A 9,029-nucleotide genomic window follows, 5' to 3' on the forward strand; every position below is an offset into this window, starting at 1 on the left:
GTTTGAGCACTTCAAAACTTTCAAAGTTGCTATTGAAATAGAAAAATTCTTGAAAGTGAAGTGCTTGAGGTTAGATGGAGAGGAGATAGTATCTCTCTAATGAGTTCAATGACTTCTTGAGGTCTCTGGGATAAATATACAATTTACTTGTAGGTGTACCCAAAAGAAAACCAGATTACAAAAATGGTATTTTATGAAGCAAAAGGGTGATGTGTTTGAGCACTTCAAAACTTTCAAGGCTGCTATCGAAATAGAAACATGCTTGAAAGTAAAGTGCTCGAGGTTAGATTGAGGGAGAGAGTATATCTCTAATGAGTTCAGCGACTTCTTGAGGTCTATGGGATAAAGAGACAGCTTACTTGTCGGTATATCCAAAAGAAAATCGGATTGCAAAATAGTTGACTACTTCATCTCAATTTATTTATTTCCTCACACAACTATTTTTCAAATAACCGATCTACCCTACAACAAGGGAAACCTCTATTGCTCAATCGTAGGTTAGTACTTCGAAAGACATGCGCTATGCATCCAGGAGTTTATTATTGATATCATGTTTGATGCACATGTAGTGTGGAATGTCCTAGCATACTCAAATAATTTTTAAATAACAACCAGCCATGTGTTGTGTGAATTTTTTTTTTTCATGTTGTTCCTTAACATAGTGCAGCATTGAGAAGACGAAACCTAGGTATTTCGTGCTTTTGCTCCTTTAGATATTCAATGAAACCTAAATGCTACACTTCAATGCACAATCATTAATTTTTAAAATGTAAAAACTTGGCATTTGAGTCATTGTTTGACATTATTCATTATGTGCAGTATTTTTAATACTATGTATCGTTTATTCATAGAAACACCCTATAAACGGGTAGTTTAACATGCAAATGGGTGTAGACTAAGGCTAAACCTCATGTCCCATAGCTCATCTCTATTTTTTAAATTAAAAATATTTTAAATTTTTTTCCATTTTCTCTTTTTTGTCTTAATTTTTTTACTTATGAATACTTATTATTTTGCATCTTTTGATCACATAGTAGCAAAGATCAATCTTGGTAACCAACATACACTATTTTATCCATATACAATATTACTTTTCATCGTTTTTATCAATTATTTTGATATTTCTCAATTTTACTTATTTTACGTGTATTGACATAATTAATTTCAACATTATGATAGCCACAAATTTTGAAATTTCGGGTTTGTAGCCCTTAAACACAACACATATAACTTTCATGTCAAATTTCAACCCATATACATCTCAATTTCATGACGAAAACAATAATAGAATAGAATTTCCTTTAAAACCAAGACTTAATGCAATAAAATCACTCAATTTTTCATGATTTTGAATGCATGTAGGCCACTCACTAATACTCCACACAGCCGCTACCAACTATGTTTGCACTCCCTTGCTCCATTTCTTGCATTTTGCCACAATCTAGCACCTATTCCCCCTTATCCTCTCATCCCACATGAACAACAATTATGGTGAGAGAGAAAGACAAAGAACTGAACTTTCAATAGAATGCATAATTTTTGCACGATTTTTGTGGTGATTTGGAGCAAAAAAATTCAGTATTCCATGGCCAAGGCTACTCCTTGCATCTCTATTGGTGTCAAAATACTATTTTTTGGAGAAATGAGGGGATGCGCTAAAAAATGTGCCCCCCTTCCCCTAATTGTGAGATTTTGAGTTGTTTAACTTCTTAAGCTTAATGAGTAAAATAACTAGTTCAGCCCTTTTGTATTCGCATCGTTGGTTGGCTAAAATTGGAGGTGACTAGTTGTTTTGAAATTTGGCTCCATGGTGTTGTGATTTTGGTAGTGTTTTCATTCATTCTCTCTTTCTTTCTCTCTCTCTCTCTTTCTTTCATTCATTCTCTCTCTCTCTCTCTCTCTCTCTCTCTCTCTCTTCCTTCCTTCCTTCCTTCCTTCCTTTCTTTCTTTCTCTCTCTCTCTCTTTTTTTTTTTTTTTTTAACTCCAGTGTCTCTTGCTTTTTACTGCAAATACTTCATTTCTTGTGCCCAGTCATACTAATGATCAAGTTGTATCTCTTTAAATGGAGAGTTAACAAACTCCGATTGACAAATGGACACTTTGCACACATTTCGAGCTGCCTACTTTCGCTTAGAAAATTGCGACGCCTCTTCATTTTACTTGCAAATGCTCTATTTTCGGCTTCAATTTTGGGACCTATATACATATCTCATTGGCGATTATGGGATAGGGTGACTTTTTAGTCCCTTGAACCCACAAACGGATCTACACATAAAGAAAATATAGAGAGCATCAAGCTACCTCAAATAAAATATACAATATAACACAAAACACAGCGCTCACCCTATTCCTTAACAAAATAAAGGCATGAATTTCATGAGAGATAGGCTAAGCAAAATTTGAGAAAGAGATCAAGAGCTAGTTACCAAATGGTCCAACATAGACTCGCATCTAAAAGAACTATCTACCTAACTAGGATAATTTGACCAGGAACTCCTATAGTCTAGTTCACTTGAATTCATATACTTTTTATATTTCCACATTTTTAATTCTTCAGTACTTACTACTTGGATGTGCAAAAATGAGGGAGCTGAGCATATATTGTGACCCAAGGAGAATATGGCATTGACCTCAAGTCCAGTATTGGTACCCAAGAAACTACCAAGCTCTCACAAGGCGACACTAAATTCTTTTTTTCCAGTCACTTTTATTTTCACTCCAATCATCCTTATTTTCTTTTTGCTAGAGGTTATTCCTAAGAAGGGCAAAGCATCGGCCCTAGGTTTGTTGACATTCCCAAGAACCTAACAGGCCTTCACAAGGCGATGAATATATGCTTTTTTGATTTTGTTAGTTCTCTTTATTTTCTTATTTCAGGGATTAGAATCTCTTTTTACGTATCTCCATATTGTAGGTATTTCATACATATTTATTATTTTCTTCTTTTATTTGACAGGCTTCCCTTACTGACTCACAACTAACAATAGAACCAACTTCTTGGCAGGCTAGTAGGACATGATCACCAGGGCTACTGCTAAGACAAATTGTTGCATGCTTGATAATGTCTTCACAGTAAGTGGACAACTGCTAAAACCTCCCCAGAGATACCTAACCTAATCTTGGCACTTTATGCCTTGACTGCCATTCCCCAATAGAGAAAAACCATCCCCCAAGTACATTGACATATTTTACTTAAAGAGAAGGAACTTGGAAAGGAAATACATCACCTAGATTGGCCACAAGAAGCATCCACGTAGCATTTGGCTCCCTCCAGGCGCTTCTTCAAACTTGTCTAGTGCAACACTAAAACAAATAACCATTAAATGCACCCGTGCCAATTAGACACATAGCCCTCTTAGCCTAACAAGATAAATCATTTCATTGCAGCAAAGAAGTGGCCCTCATGGCCTAATGGAGCATTATATCCAAAGAAATTGGCCTTCTTGGCCTAACAAAATATAACCATAAAGCACACCATCTAGCAACCTACTACTAAAAGCAAACCCTTGGTCTCCACATAAACCCTACTAAAGCACAAAACTAGACCAATGGGATGGGCCGCTCAAGACCTATACTAAATGCATCAAATTGTTAGCTAAACCCCCCTACATAAATAGCAAGGGGAGTTTGATGAATATGCCATTGAACAATCTTATGCAACCATGAAAGAGTAGGAAGATGGTCAAACACTAATTGTCTTATAACCCGTACTATCTATCGAGGGCCAAAACATGACATATCAACAAAGTAGTCCCTATAATAGCTACGCGATGATATCAGTAGACAATTATAAAATCCCCTCAGGACCACAGTTAAAAGAAATATTAGCAAAGGCATAATTAGCTAGGGAGTCTACAAAGAGATTCCACAAATGGAAAACCAACTATGGTAAGTCACTACCTCAAAGATCTGAAGGATGTCCAAGGATGCATGATGGTATATCTTAGAATGGGATCCCTCACACTATAGGTCCCATTCAATTGGTTGGTCACTAATAACCAATGAATACCACCACGTCTGGCAAGATTTATCCCCATAAGCAAAGCCTTGGATTCTTCCATGTTATTGGTAAAAGCGATGACTAAATATGCTCCCATTTTCAAAACCACACTTTTATGACAACCCCTACACTCACATGCTTAGCAGGTCCTCGAGAAGCTCCATCAAAATATAATATATAAACCAAAGCTTGATTGATATAACTTGCCATAACGATCAATCTACTTGTACTTATGGTAGTCAAAGTCTAACGTAGAGAGAGGGTGTAAGACAGATACAATCCCTTCTTCCTCACTAAACTCAATGGGGATGCTAAAAAGAACCTAATGACAATGATAGCAATAGACTCGAATGTTCCACATGAAAGATTCGTCTTGCCATTGAGTAATGTGATAACCCTTACTCCACCAAATCACTTTGCCTTGGTGGTAATGCTGCTGTAAATATGGATGCTCAAGATAAGGAATGACTTTTCCCATCCAATGGTCTTGGTATCCTCTACAAGTTTAAGCTGAATCCTAAAGGACATGCAAAGGCACCAAGTCCGAGAGGTCAGCCCCTACACATAATAGGGCTTCAATTTATTGAAGTTTAGTTTAGTTTTGAACTCTACCCCTTGTAAATATGCTAAAAGGGCTATAGAGCCATTCTTTCCTATACAAACAATCTTATAAGGGCCATCCCACTTGGGTTCTAACTTGCTTAGGAATAGCTTATAATGGGTTTCATAATATAAGACCAATTGACCCTTGGAAAATTTATACTTCATAGTAGCAGAAGGTCATGAAGCACTTTCATTGGATTTTTCCATACTCCCTGATGATGTAACAAGGCTTGTAATCTAATTTGATTAAGATGTGCAAGGAAAGTGAACCTTTCTTGCAATGCTTCCTTTTTACCCAAAGAATAGTTTAGAGTGAACATTACTATAGGCACGTCAATCTCTCTGAAGGTTAAACACACTTTTTCCCATATACTAATTTGAAAGGGGTTTGGCATGTAGCCCTTTTAAATGTCATATTATAAGCTCAAACAACCACATGTAACTTTTTATCCTAATCATGCTTTCCTTTCGATACAATCTTGGATAAAATCCTCACAAGTTGCTTATTGGTACTCTCTACTTGTCCATTTTCTTGGGGGTTGCAAGGCATGGTCTTATAATGTTTAATCTTTAGATCTTCTATCAAAGCCTCAATCACTTTACTTAAAAGATGTGTCCCATGGTCAAACACAAGCTCTTTATGTGGACCAAAATGGCAAACAATTTGCTTCAAAATGAATATGGCCATCTCCTTGGCATTATCCTTCATTGTAGCATGGGCTTTAGACCACTTTGTAAAATAGTTTGTTGTCACAATGATATAATGCTTTCGTGTAGAGACAAAAGATACATAAGTCCAACAAATTCAATATCCCACTTCTCAAAGGGCAAGGTCACTGGAGTGGGGTTTAGTGGCCTCTTACAATATTTCCTAGCATCATGTCTCTAAGAGATATCACAACGCTTAACATATGCAAAAGTATCATGGAAAATCATCAGCCATCAATAATAGGTGGCACATAAAGCTTTTTGGATGCAAAGCTATCCAATAAGATGACCCCCAATACTGAATTATATCTGCTCTCCCCATGGGATCAAAGAGCGATTCTATGTAAAATTTGCTTAACGCTTGTATGCACCATTCTTAACATGTGAAAAGTAAAGCTCGCTTTGGAAACAATGGATGTGGATCTGACAATTTTAAGCGGCCATGGAAGGCAGGATTTATAAGTGTTTTTGAAGACGAACTTCTCAGCAATCTCAAAATTTTAGTAATTTTTCTAGGTGGTGGAATGAAGTGGAACAAGTTCCAGGCAATGGGAGAGATGGTTAGGTAGAAATATCCGGATCACAATTCGGATGCAAAAAACTGGAGTTGCCAAAGGTTAAGCGTAGATGGTCAAAAATGCAATGTGAAGAGGCTTAAAAGGGGAGGGGGTGTGACTCTTGGGAGCCCAAGCCCCCTTCTCCTTGCCTCCTCCCCCTCGAAAAGAAAATTTCTCATGACAAGGGGGGGGGGGGGGGGGGGGGGCGCTTGGGGAAAAAAAAAAGATGTTGACGTCCTACATGGTGCCATGAAAAATGGAGGGGGGGTGCTAGAGAGCCAACAAATACTCATATAAGTCAATCTCATTGGCCTCTTCCTCAAAATTTTCACCTCCAATTGCCAATCTAGCCTCTATGTTTGGTGGCTTGATCAGAGAGATACAAAATCAATCTTTCGCTTTGCTCCTTCTCTCTTCTCCAATGGGCAGCTCATGTGGGAATCCTTGTGAGAAAATCGGGATGGAGATCAATTGTCCACTTGAACTGAGTCGATGTGGGAGCATGTCCAGGCTGAGCAGTGATGACCAGCATAGTTTGAAGACTAATGACTGGTTCGATTGCTATCTATAAAATCAATTCTTGAAACTCGAAACACAAAAAAATGGCAGCAAGCCTTTTTTAAAATAGAAATTTGGATTCTTTTTGACATTTTATGGTGCAAATCTCGTTTATATGTGATGAATTTTTTTTTGAAGCTTGGTTGTGATGTTTTTGAGGGTTGTGAACCATAAAATGTAGAATGTGTATCTGTGTGTATTTTAAGAGGAAAAATGATGGTTTTCTTGGTTTTGAGTGATCAAATCATGTTCATATGGGATGAAATTAAATGTGAAGATGAATCAAAATGTGAATTAATTTTTTGAATCTAAAAATAAAATAAAATAAAGCATTTACATAAAGAAAATAAGAAAAAATGACAAAAAAATGTGCTTTTGCAACAAAGAAAATAGAGGAAAAATAGTTTTTGTGTGTGAAAAATTAGGGATATATTTTTGCAAGTATAAAAAAGGTAAAGCATAAGGATTTCCTTGGTTTACTCCTTTTTATATGTTTTACTATGTGTTTATTACTTTTCTTATGTAGAAACATACATGGAAACACCTCTTAACCTACCCATTGCAACCAAAACTCTAAATGGTAGGGAGAGAGCGGGTTTTATGTGCTAAATGTGGTTCAAAAGTTGATTTTTAAACTATAATTTGCATATAAGTTTTGATCTTATTTTAAATATTAAGAGGTACAATGACGAGGTAGTCTGGCACTACCTTATCATCGCAACAAGTCGTTAGTGAAGAGAAATCATGGAAAGAATGATTGAGCACATTCAAAATGTTGATTTCATTTAAGTAAAATGTTTGTGCACTCAAAGTCATCCACTTTGAATTGCATTGTATTGACATGATAAAGAGAACTATCTCCGGATGCATAGCACTTGATTTCAAACTATTGATCCACGATGAGTGTGAGACTCCCTATGCTATAGGTTTCAGTATAATCATTTCCTTGGGGACTGATTTGGTGAGGATTATACGATCTCTTGGAATGAATATTGTGAAGAGTGGACTTTGTGTGTATGTGTTATATGTTGAGACAACGCATCCTGGCTAATCTCTGGGGTGTAGGAGAGTTGTAGTGGGGCCACACCGATAAGTTGGGTGTGCTCTCTTTGTTTGTGTTATGAGGTGCTAGCCATCGATATGTTTGAGTACTCCATCTACTTGGATTCAGAAAAGATATCATGTTGGACTACAATCTAGAGATTGTATCTATAAACACGTTCTTTCAATAAATCAGTTGGATGGTGTCTATATGCTCCTAGTCCCGAGGCTGTGGGGTTGTTTGGGTGAGTATAGGAGGCTCGACTAGAGCCCTAGAGCTAGTATCAAGCCCATTTTTGGTCTTGACAGGTGGTGTGTTTGCTGGGAGCCACTAATAAGTGGTAGTTCCTAAATCTTTGTTAATTAGGGAAAGAACTAGTCAATTGGTTTATACCAAAGAGCATTGAGACATATCCATTTTTTTCTCGATAAACACTATCAAGTCGAGTTCCAAAAACAGGAAAGAGCTGAAAGGACTAGACAGTGGGCTAAAATCCGTAGGAGGTATTCCCCTCAATGTAGCAATCTGATACCCCTATGAGGGAGAGGTCTTAGTGGCACTAGGAGGAGGAGGAAGCTCTAGTGCTCCCCTTCCCCTAGTAAATCAACCCACTTAAAGTGGGGTTGCAGTCACATTGTTACAAACTCCAAAAGTAAATCCGGTTGTTGTTATGGCCCAACCCATTCAATTACTGCATGAACGCCAAATTTTCTAGCTTTAGGTTTCCCTTTACCTACCTTTAATGGGTTAGCAGAGGAAGATGTGGAGCTTCACATCAATGAGTTTCAGAAACTCATGTTTAATTGCTGAATTCAGAACAAGTGACATCTAATAATGTCCTTTAACATGAACCTAAAAGAGAGGGTTGCAATGTGGTATCACGGCTTAAAAGCCGATACCATAACCACAATCAACTCATTCTTTGTAACCTTTCAAAGGGAATTTTCCTATGAGGGAGAGGTGGTCGGTATTGACTACATATTTCAAATGTGACATGTCAAGAGCCCTATGAAAATGCTTGAGCATATGCCAAGAAGATAAAAGAGGTCTTTCGCAAATTGTAAGCCTCTATTCCTATCTCACCTACTATCAAACTGCAATGTTTCTTGCATGGATTGGAATTCAATATCCAAGTGCAATTGAGTAGTGTGCCTCTAGTGAATATAGATACTACTATAACCCAAGCAGAGAAAGTAGAGACCCACTTACAAACAAGTATGCTGCACATTGAGGGAAAATCTAAATTCGAGCCTTAGTCTTGAAAATAATTTGGGATTAGTTAGTGGAGATCAAGGTGCTGCCAGTACCCCTATGATGAATCCGAATGGTAGAGGAAGCATGATGCAGAATGTGCCTTTGTTGCCAGGTCCTCTAACTATCGTTAAGCCGATAGCTAGCCAAAGTGCTCCTTTCATAAACCAAGGATCAATACAAGTAGCAACCCCTTTACAAGTTGGTGCAACCTCATGAGAGGGTAGCTCTTGAAGCCACTAGTTATGAGTCCTTTACATTAAACATTATAGAGGAAGTAAAAGATATGATGAATCATCATTGAGCAAT

The sequence above is a fragment of the Lygodium microphyllum genome, chromosome 6 (genome assembly GCF_053477565.2).
Source record: "Lygodium microphyllum isolate KBCC chromosome 6, Lygodium_microphyllum_v1.1.10, whole genome shotgun sequence".
NCBI lineage: Eukaryota > Viridiplantae > Streptophyta > Polypodiopsida > Schizaeales > Lygodiaceae > Lygodium > Lygodium microphyllum.